We start from the raw sequence: 12,228 nt of genomic DNA, 5'->3' as shown, positions 1-12,228 counted from the left end.
GTGCAATCCCCATCAAAATACCATGGACATTCTTCACTGAAATAGAAGAAACAATACTAACATTCATATAGAACAACAAGAGACCATGAATAACCAAAGCAATCCTGAGCAAAAACAGCAAAGCTGGAGTCATTATACTACCTGACTTCAAATTATACTGCAAAGCTATATTAACCAAAACAGCATGGTACTGGCATAAAAATACTTGGACCAATGCAATAGAGAACCCAGAAATCAACCCACATACCTATAAACCACTGATCTTTGACAAAGGCACCGAGAATATACAAATATACAAAGGCACCAAGAATATTGGGGAAAAGACTGCCTCTTCAATAAATGGTGCTGGGAAAACTGGACATCCAGATGTAGAAGAATGAAACTAGACCCACACCTCTCACCATATACCAAAATCAACTCAAAATGGATTAAAGATTTAAATATAAGACCAGAAACTGTAAAACTCCCAAAAGAAAACATAGGGGAAACACTTTAGGAAGTAGGACTGGGGAAAAACTTTATGAATAAGACCCCAAAAGCACAGGCAAAAAAACAACAACAAAAATAAATAAATGGGATTATATCAAACTAAAAAGCTTCTGCACAGCAAAAGAAATAATTAACAGACCGAAAAGACAACCTACAGGAGAAAATAACTGCAAACTATGTATCTGACAATAGGCTAATATCCAGAATATATACCTAACAAAATGGAAATCAACATGTTGAAGGGATACCTGCAATCCCATGTCTATCACAGCTCTATTTACAAGAGACAAGAGTCAGAACCAACTTAAATGTCCGTTGACAGACAACTGGATAAGAAAAACGTGGTATATATGCACAATAGAATACTACTCTTCCATAAAAAAGGATGAAATTCTGCCATTTGCAGCATCATGGATGAACTTAGAGAAAATTACATTAAGTGAAACAAGCCAGGCACAGAAAGAGAAATACTACATGTCCTCACTCATAAGTGGGAGCTAAAATAATAAACAAATAAACAAAAGGAAGAAATAATTATCACAATAATTCATTGAATTTTCAAAAGGAGAGAACAAAACTGAGGTCAGAGGAGGAAAGGGGAAGTGTTAGCAAGAAATTGGAAAAGGGACACAAAAAATGATTACATTGTAATGTTGAATATACTAATTATCCTGATCTGAGCATCACATATTGCACACAGGTTTTGATATTCAACGCTGTACCCCACAGATATGTACAAGCTATTATGTTTCAACTTTTAAAAAATTTTTAAGTACAAAATTAATTACAAAAGCAAATATTTATTGAAAATGAAAAAAGAAATCACAACAAATTATAAAATCTATCAAATGCCACACACAACACAAAATTCTGAAAATTAAATTAATATTTGTATTAATTAATTGCTCTTAAAATGATTTTTTCCTACACTTTTGGCTATGTTACCTCAACTGCCCTTCATATGACAACGGTTTTGTAATACTGTGTTCTGTAGAGAGAATAGAAAATTAATTCAGTCTTTTCTGTAGTATAGATGATCAATTTTTTCCCTCAGTTTAAGAAAATTTTTCATCTTCAAGACTTGTCATTGGTTGTGCCATGCATACTTTTAGAATTGCTATTATGTGTAGAAAAACCTCTATCAGTTTTCTTTCATGTTTGAACTGTAAGATTTCAGTGTATTTCAAGATTTCGTGTGCAGTGGCTAGTCTTAAACCATCCTTGAATTGATTACATTCATTAAGCAATTTGCTGTCAATGTTCTTACAATAGTGGAGTATTACAAGTTTTATGTTACTTTTTTCAATATCAGAATTCTGTGTCAAATCAGGAAGAAATTTAAGTCATTTCTGATGTGTTCATATGATTCACTCCTCTTCAGTAAATACCAAATAATCCAAGAGAGCCTACTAGTTACTTCCATTTGAAACATTTCCTCCTCTAATGAAATACTGCTTTGGGTATGATCTGAAGAATTTTTTGTTATACCTCACCGCTTGAAGTAAGAATATTTTAAACGTCTATAGATTCCCCTTTATTTTTGTTGAAATGTTCCAAAATATCTTTTGGAAATGCAGTTTAAATAATGTTTTCAAGATTTATCAACTAAGCTATTCCCATCAAAAGAAAGGAAAATTGTCAAGTGTATTTAGAATTTATATGCTTTTAAAAAATTACCACGTACATTCCTAACAGGAAAGAATTCAATCTTGACAAAGTATGAATGAAAACTAAATCTTCTGCTTATAACTTTATACATCTAAAGGATTAGGAGAAATGTCTACAGACTACCTTCTGACTCCATACATTTCCAAACTTATTTCTTCTCTCCTGCTCACATTTGCCCTGGACAAGTCACTGTAGAACTGATTCTACTGCAATACAACTTCTGACTATGCATCTTCTGTTCACAACTACACAGTGGGGTAGGAAAATTCCTAGAAACCATTCCTGCACCAGAACAGCTAGCAATAACTTAACTCTGCATGGAAGAAATAGAAAACCACATAAAACAACTAAACTCAAACCAAACATATCCCTCTCAACCTCCCATTAGCTAAATCCTCAAAATACCCATATCCTCTCCCACACAAAATAAAGTTTGATGGAGAGGAAGATGAAGAGGAAGAGGACAGAGGTCCTAACCAACTTCATGCAGTGAAAAAAAATCTCACTTTTGCATATTTCACAAAAACATAACTATATGAACACATTATAAAATATAACCATATGACCACACATGTGAGTGCGTACACAAACACACACACACAAACACACTCCTCAAGCCTTGGAAGGGGCCTGTTCAAGTGAGGGTCTCTGAAGACAGAGCTTGATTGGCTTCATGGCAAACCTGTCCCTGATTCCCAATGATTTGCCAAAATCAGCACGCAAGCCTGTATTAGTTAAGGCAGCCTTAACTGCTATAGCACACACACACAAAGATGCCTAATGGCTCAAAGACAATAGAGATTTATCTCTTGCTATGTAAAGTCCAAAAGAAGTGTCCTTCACTGACAGGCACCTCTCCTTCAAGTGGTGACCTGGAGACCCAGATTCCTCCCATTTTGTGGCTCCACCTTCGACACATGAATTCTAACACTACCATGCCCGTCCGTGTCAAACCACCAAAGGAGAAAGACCTTGAAGAGTTGCATGTGAAAAGCTTTATGGGCCAGACCCACAAGAGAAGAGTATCACTTCCACTCATATTCTATCACTTAAAACTCAGTCACATGGACACATCAAACTGCAAGTCAGGAGATAAAGGCAGAAACCGTGGCTTTGTAGCAGCTCAGGTCTGCAGAGCTTCCCAGTTTTCCTCCAGCGTCACTCTGTAGTCCGGCGTCATAAGCAGAGAAGGTGGTCAGTTACATCAATCTCTGTTTAGGGTCGTTGAGGGATGACACAAATTTATCAAAAGAAGAAAACAAATCCATTCTTGTTACCTCTATGCCGTTAAAATACCGACATAAGAGGGAATCATTTTCATGTATGACCACTAGATGACTCTTTAGGGCTTTGGATTTCCCAAGTTTTGCTCTCAGATGCTTTTCAGTGAAGCAGGATAAAAGGATTTTACAGTCATCTGAACAGAGATGTAAATGGCCCTATTCTTCCCAGCCTCACCCAAAGAATGGGTCTGGGTCTGTCTGCCTCAGGAAAATAGGCAACCAAGAGAAAAGAGAAGTCAGTGCTGTTTAACAAGGCATGGGGACATCCACTGGAAGCAGAAACACTGGCTGTAATTCACATTTTCAGATTTACTATTAAAAATTAACTTTTTCATCTTAACATCAACCACTTGTATTGGACAAAAGGGGTTATTTACTCCACTTATGGTCACTTACAGAGTGCAGATATTTAAATTATGTTTAAATGTATAGAAAAGAACTTTTTCCTCTCTCCCTTTAAACATGATCCTATAATTATGGCCCAATGTCAAGATCAGCTCTATCTTTTACATGCTGTACTTGTACATTTTGCCAACTACATGAATAAAGAAAACAGAAACGTAAGAGAAAGGTGTTAATGTAGGTTAAAGAGCAAGCCTCTGTAGGAAGAATCTGAAACAGGGCAGTAGTTTTGAAATTGTGCTGCACCATGACCCAGCAGCACCAGCCACATCGGCGAGTCTTGGGTGGAGATGGGGCTATTTTTCAAGTCCCCCTCTACCCACCCACCTTTCCACACACACACCAGGGTGACCTGGATGCACAGCCAGGACCGAGGGCCATTCTGTTCACCACGGTAAGATCCAGCTCTAAAAGTCCATGGTTTGCTCTTGTGTTTGAAACTTTTGCCTTAGCCAAAGGAAAATGAAAATCTCACTCAGAAGAAAGAATCAAAGCAATTCAAAAGTCAGCTACAAGTATTAGCATAGAGTCAGATACAGTTGAAGACATAACAGGACTTGGATCTTCCTCTGAGTCCAGATGAAATGGAAATAAATTCACAGCTAAAGGGGGGACTTCATTCTCCACCTATGGGATTTTCAGATGTCATTGATGTTTACTAGAGTTTTTCACACAGCAAACATGTTGCTGGAGGCTGTTTATGTGTTATTTTATCTTCACAATCCCCATGTGGAGACACCGTCCATGAACACTAATACAGAAATGGTTGAGTGACTGGCCTACCCAGTGCTAGTGAATAGCAGAGTTGGTTACATCCAAGCCTTAGAAATAACTGTCTTCCAATGTCTGGGAGTCTGCTACGTGCCTAGCCCTTGGAAATAGCCACAAAAATGATTTTTAATCTTCATGTCAACCCCAAAAAGCAGGGAATATTGTTTTTCCCACTTTCCAAATGAGAAAATTGATGGTTAAAGTGGTTCGGTAACTCAACCAAATGGCACCAGTAGGAAAAGGCAGAGTGAAATTCATAGCAGGTCAACGTGGGTCCATGCCCACTGCAGTGTGGCACGTCCAGGGCCAGGGCTGCTGTTACTGCTGTGGTTGTAGCTGTTGTTTCACCAACTTCCACTGTTGCCCAACCCTCTGTCAGCAGCAGGTGACTCCACAGGAGCAACGGTAAGGTCCTCCCAGCTGAAGCGTGGCCCTGCTCGGAGAGAGGATAATATTAAAGTCACACTGCAGTGCTTCCTGTTCCTCATGCCATTGTGTAGACAAGAACGGCTTCTCTTACAATGTTCTGGCAGCAACCCATGACCCGGGCCTGTGCCAATGCAATTCAAATTCTGTCCAAGTTCTGGGCTACGGTTCAAATATGTCCCGAGTTTCTCTGGGCCACTTTATCTCCTGCCATGCATTGAAATTCTGTTGTCATGGGCAGAATTGATTAAGAGATCGGATTCTGAGCAACACTCAGCACCCAGAACTCAGGAGTCTTGGGACTTGCTGAGCACAAAGCTGACCACCCAACATTGACTGGGCCCTCAGCGGGAGGCCTGCTCTTCTCCAGGAGAAGGACCAGACTCTGAGCACGCTGGGAAGATGCACCACTTCTGTCCGGCTGCTGAGAGTCCTTTGTGAGGAATTTTGTTTTGTCTTCTGGGGTAAAGGCTCACTCCACCATGGCTCCTTTACGAACCAGCTCATCTGAAGGGGCCGGTTAGTCACGGATTCCAAGTCATTGTGGAGGATGGGATGTTTTCAGTGCCAGAGCTTCCAGCGACCTTTTAAATCCTGACATGAAAATCCCAGGGCACCCAGAGTTCTTCCTCACTGGATGTGGAGAGGGGAGGGACCAGGAAGTTCAAGGCTCATTTTCAGCTCTCTGTTGAGGCTTCTTTGGGCACTAATAGTACCATTAATAGTTCCCATGTAAAGAGGGTGTTTATATAACACTGAGGGCTTTATCTATGTCACCTAATGCAGCAGCCACAGCCCTGTGTGGTATCATTACTGCCATTTGACAGAAGAGGAAATTGAAGCTCTGGTTTAGTAACCTTTCCAAGGGCACATAGCTAAAAGACAAATGCAGGAACTAATATTCCACTCTGTCTGACTCTAGTGACACCAAAGATACCCCACCACCACCAACATTCAGACCTCTTTATTAATGTAGCCAGGACCCAGCCCCAGTGCCACTACCAGAGAATATGGAGCTCCTGTTTGGTAAGAAAAGTTACCAGCTAGACTCAGATAGGCAGGGACAGTAAACAAACTGCGAACACTGAGGGAGCTTCCCTTAGGATCAAGCAGCTCGATGGGGCAGGAAAGGGTTTAAAGGAAAAGCTAATGGTCCAAGTCGATTTCAGTAAGACAACAGGAGTTCTGGTTGTGCCAGGTGCCAGAACCAGTCCTGACCCAGTGTTCCTGGAACCCAGCCCCCAGGAAAGAGATCATCATCCCACAATGTGCTTGGGGCCTCTGCAGCAAACGTGAGCCACTGGCACCACAGGTCTGTTCTCTGGGCAGGACCAGTTTTCAGTGGTGACCCTCAGGTCCACCACTAGCTATACATTGCCTTTGTGCAAATAATTTTTTTTTAAGGATCCCCCTTTCCTGGGTACATAGCTGGTGGCACTAGAGTAAGCATGGGCTGTATTTTAGTTTCCACTCCTCTCCTTGGCCATGCACGCCAGCTTGCACAGTGTACAATCTGTGCGATCCTGTGTTGCATGACAAACAATAACAGGGGCAGACTTACCAGACCCCAATTCTAGACTCACTTGAATGGCAAAGCTCACTGAATGCTGTTCTAATCTGTATTTCTTCTCTGTAGGTAGATCCTGGTGATTTTCCTGGTAGGCATGAACTGATTTATGTTTATGTTTCTCAGCACATATTAGCAAGAGGACTTACGGTTTATATACTGGAAACTTTGTGCCTTCGGCCAGCATGGGTCAGTCCTCCAGCATTGGACCAGTTCTGCAGCATTGACTAAATAAATGCCAGATGGAAGTTGGATTTTAACCTGGGCAGATGGTAGTAAATAGAGCTTAATTCACAGTGAGGAGGCAAGAGTACCCTGTTGAATTAGGAATGTCTGGCATGACTACAGAAGTGAGGAGTCATTCCAGCCACACGTTTGCCAATCCTAGACCACATCAAATTTCTGCAAATGCCTGTTACAGCCTTCCCTCTCTTCGCTGCAGCACACATGCCCACTCTTGCACTTTCACCACACACATATGTCTCCTCATCCATCCTTCCCATCATCATATCCCCGGCACTAAGCACAGTACCTGCCCTCAGGAAGTGGCTTAATAAAAATGTGTGAAATAAAAGACAGTACAGCTCATTGGAGCTTTCTGTGATACATCTCAGCAGAGGGGTGACGTTCTCTTTTTTCTCAGAGGACCTCATTTGTACTTTAGCTCCAGCACCCATCACACAGTGCTGTAATTACGTGTTGGTTGCCCATCTGTCCCAGTAGGTGATGGGCTTCTTGAAGTTAGGACCTGTGTTATATTCTTCTCTGCATCTTCATAATACATAATGGGCATAAAATAAAATAAATGGTGTTTGAATGAGTGACCAAATTACTGTTATATGAATGAGTCCCTTCATTCAGGAAGTTTCCCTCACCAGATATGGCTCTCTCCAGGTTGTTCTCCAAATGCTGCACATCCCTCAAGTCCCTGCTCCCACCAGAAAATACAGTCTGACTTTACATGTCATAACCCAGCAGCCTTGGCCACAAGCACATGATGATAAGAGCAGGTGGGCACACATATTATTTAGTTTTATCGAGAGGTCTTTCCATATAGCCTGATATTTCTTTATTACTATTTTCTTCCTTGAGAAAAATGGTTATTTTTGCACTGTTGCCAAACAAATAGAACCATGACTTACATAGTAATTTTGTGTGTTTTTAACAATTCCACCAATTTCTGACTTCAACAAAAACTTCTCCTTCTGGGAAATGAAAGATGAGGTCTTTCGTGGGTTGGATGTTAGAAAGAAACTGAAGCAGGGCTAGAGACATGATTAGGGCTGGGAGTCAGAGAAGCTGATTAGTCATGAGGTCCTAAAGGCAAGTGGGACTTGGGCTTGTTTTAAGCTGGACTGCAACATGCATTTGCAAGGGAGAAGGGCACAAGGGGCAGGTGAGACATTCAGAGTTGTTAGACCCCATGAAAGGGAGTCACATGAGAGGCAGCATTCTAGTTCCAAGGTGTCTTTGATTCCCTTGAAGCAGTAGCCAGAGCTTGCAGTGAATTTGGTAGCAAGAAAGAACAGGGTCTTACCAACAGCAAAGAGGGCTGTCAATTCATTGTCATGATAAATATCTGAAGCCCTGTATGTTAGGCATAGGTAGTCCCTGGGGCTACAACAATGAGTGGGATGCACACAGTGCCTGCCCCAACAAGCTTGAAGTCTAGTGAAGAGGAAGGGGGCCAGGCCCCAGCTAAGTTGACTGGGCATCCTGATGGAGTTCCAGACCCAGCCAAACTTGAATGGGAACCAAGACAGAAACAGTGCCATACAGATCCCACATCAAGGGGGGCAGGGGAAAGGCTGGACCATCTCGAGCACACAGATGCTTGCCAGTTTCCCCACCACCACAATGGAGACCAACACAGCTGGTATAGTTTGAATATGTTGAAAAAAAGCTCATGTTGAAGTTTGATCTGCAGTGTGGCAGTGTTGGGAGGTGTTTGGTTAATGGGGGCAGATTCCTCACGAACAGATTAATGCTCTCCCTGGGGTGAGAGTTAGTGAGTGAGTTCTCTCTCTCTTAGTTCCCACAACGGCTAGTTGTTTAATGTACCCTGGCACCTCCCCTGCCTCTCTCTTTTGCTTCCTCTTGCCATGTGATCTCCTTGCACCCACCAGCTGTCCTGCCATTTTCCACCATGTGTAGAAGCAGTCTGTGAGGCCTGTGCCAGAGGCAGCTGTCTGAGAATCATGAGCCAAATAAGCCTCTTTTCTTTATAAATTTACCCAGTCTCAGGTATTCTGTTACATCAACACAAAAATGGACTAACAGTGGCCATTAGAACCACTCCTTGATGAGGAGCAGTCTCCCCATGCACTGTCAGGATAGACGCTGAGTATTCACAGCTGAGTGGAGCTGGGAGTGATGAGGTTTCACAATAGCATGAGTGCTTAGCAAGCAGTCAGCTTCCAGCTCTGCCAGAAGCACCTGATTATGACCCAAGCCTGGGCATGAACTGAGCTGCTCAGTCTGCTCTCTAGCATTCTTTGCTGCCAAGAGCCCATCCCTCAAATTGTAGACTACCTCTAAAGGTTTTGTCACAGTTGCAAAGAGCCCCTTTCTTAATATTATCTGAAATAAAAATTAAATGTATATGGTATGGTTACACAGATTTTTTTTTAAGCCTAAGGAACTTTGGATGGCACAATAAATAGGATTAATTTTTACTCGTCATGGTCTTCATTATATGCTGTATTTTTGGTTTCTTAGGCTGCTGTAACAACATATCAAAAACTCGGTGGCTTAAAACAACAGAAAGGTATTGTCTTGGAGTTCTGGAGGCTACAAATTTGAAACCACAGTGTCAGCAGGACCAGAGGAGAGTCCTTCCATGGCTCTTCTAGCTTCTGGTGTTCGCTGACTATCTTGGTGTTCTCTGGCTTGTAGATGCATCACTCCAGTCACATGTCCATCCTCTTCCCGTGTGTCTTCGTGTTGTCTTCCCTTTGTACATCTCTTCAAATTTCCCCTGTTTATAAGAATGCCAGTCATAATGTCAGGATTAGCTCATATCCTAATGACTTCGTTTTAACTCAGTAACCTCTGTAAAGGTCCTATTTCCAAATAAGGTCATATTCTGAGGTACTGGGAGTTAGGACTTCAACATATTTTTTGTGGGATGCAGTTAACCCACAACATTTATTACAGGTAATAAATGGATCCTTAGCCCTTCGCCAGGAATCTAGCCACATACAAGGGGTCTTCAAAAAGTTCATGGAAAGATTTGTATTGTCATTTCATTTTGCTTTTCCACAAAATTTTGAAAGTACCCTCGTATTTATCATTCTCTCTCTCTCTCTCTCTCTCTCTCTCTCTCTCTCTCTCTCTGTGTCTCTCTCTCTCTCCTCCCCTTCCCCCTCCATAACATTCTATGGGGAGATAAATATGATTTTTTCAACTTGGAATATGTTTCTAGGAACATCACCTTTTGAAAGAGCAGGGGGGCAGGGCAGGGGAAATGCCCATACCATTAATTTAGCAATTAAACTCTCTGGACTTTGTGACATTTCTTAGATTATTTTCTTATATTGTTTCTTCCCTCCTATATTGACATTAAATACTTCATGTATCTGTATCTTAACTGGCCAACTCAACTTTAGACTGATTGAGGGAAGGGCTTCTAGTTACTGTTCATTTCACAGAGGAAAGTTTTGGTCACACTATGGACAGAATAAATGATAGAAGCATGTCCCAATATTCTTTATGCCTTTTACAAAATGCACTGCTCCAGGCAAAATAACTCTACCCTTTGGTTAGATAAAAATACTAGAATGGTTGTTATTGCCATACGCACAATTTCTACCACAATTAGGGCACAGACAAAAAAGGGACTCTTTGAACAGTAAGTCCTTAACAAATAGTAGTACATGATTACACAGCCAAAGTTTGGGGTGAAGCTTAAGTGAGAGGATAAGTGGGTAGTCCCTTTTTCAACTGTAAAGCCCCATAAAATTCATCCAGTAATCATGGATTACACATTATTATTCTTAGATTCCAAAAAGTGACAGTAATGTAGAGGCAAGTAGCTGCCTCCAATAAAGGAGGTAGAGAACCACCAACTATTACAACAGTGTAATTAACTGCTATAAGAAGATGAGCCTGGGGTCTTGGAGTATAATAGAAGATTCCAGAGCAGGGAAGTTAAAAAAAGATAATGACACTTAAGCTGAGAATAGCAGGCCAAGCAGACATTAGCAAGCAGGGAAATGGGGAAGTACATTCCAGGCACATATAGAGCAGGAGTAAATTCCTGGAGGTAAATGGATATGGAGCATTCAACACCTACAATTAGCACTAAACTTCTGGAACACAGCTACTCTTAGAAGAGTGGTAGAAAAGAAAAGAAAAATAAGAAGAGTGGTAGGTAAGCCTTGAGAGTCTGGCAGAAGCCACAACTCTAAGTGAAGACTTTAAACTTTACCCTGCAAATGACAGGGAGCCATTGAAGGATTATAAGGAAAGGAATGAAAACAGTAGAGTTACTTTTAGATATATCACTTCAGCAAGCAATGGGGAAGATAGATTAGAAGATTGTGAGCACAGAGACAAAGAGGTCATTAGGAGATCATTGCACTTGCTTAGGTAAGGGGAGGTAAAGATCCTCTGCGGAAGTAGCATTAGCAAACGAGTGGAGGAAACAGACAAGATTTGCTTAGTAAAGTGTTTTTAAAAATTCAGTCTCAATCCCTTAGAGAGTCATGAAATCAGCTTAATGGATAACTGTCAGGTTTTATTAAGAACTAGAGAAGAAAATATCTGTGAATCACATAGGTCCTTAGCAAAAATCTAGGCTTTGTAAAAAAACAATTTCAATTATCTACTGAAATAGAGAATTGCATATTAATATAGATAATAATCAATTATTAAATATGGGGATGTTTGTACAAATATGAATTTGTTTACATGTGACTATGGAGATATTGGGGCATAATGTCTAATGAAGTTTTTCTGAAGGTCATGAATAAAAATATTTGAAACATACTTACTTAGAAGGTAGTTATGGAATAGGCCTTGGTAACCATTTGGACAGGATGGGAGAGGCTACAAGAAAGAGTGTGGCTAGGCTGACTGTGGCTAATCACTTTGTGTGTGTGTTCAATTTTGAACTTAAAGTTCAAGTAATTTATGAACCTGCCAGGAGACCCTGTCTAGGAAATAGGTAATGGGTCGGGGATGGAAGAAAGAAGCCACATCGGTACATTAAGAACAAACGAAGCCTTGGGAAGAGCTGATATCACCCAGAAAGAATGCGTGGAGTACGAAGAGCAAAGGGCAGAAGTAAGGGAACCCTGGGGCGCACCCACAGATAAGGGCTCCAGCAAGGAAAGGAAGAAAGGGTGGCCAGAAAGTCAGAAGGAACACCAGAAGAAAATGAGATCCCAAAAATCCAAAGAGGAGAGTTTTAGGAAGATGGAGCCCAACTGTTCAGATGCAGCACAGAGGTCAAGAACACTGAACTCTGAAGACCCCATGCATGGGACCCACGGCTTCAGTGAGAGCAGTTCCTCGGGCATAGTGGGGCAGAAGCGGAGTTTGCCCGGGACAGAGAGGTTTCTTTGTATGTGGAACTTTCAGTGCTAAAACTGGGACAGTCCCAGGCAAACTGGAATGGTT

This window comes from Cynocephalus volans, chromosome 4 (assembly GCF_027409185.1).
Source record: "Cynocephalus volans isolate mCynVol1 chromosome 4, mCynVol1.pri, whole genome shotgun sequence".
Taxonomy (NCBI): domain Eukaryota; kingdom Metazoa; phylum Chordata; class Mammalia; order Dermoptera; family Cynocephalidae; genus Cynocephalus; species Cynocephalus volans.
The sequence above is the reverse complement of the archived record's forward strand: the minus strand, read 5'-3'. Positions refer to the sequence as shown.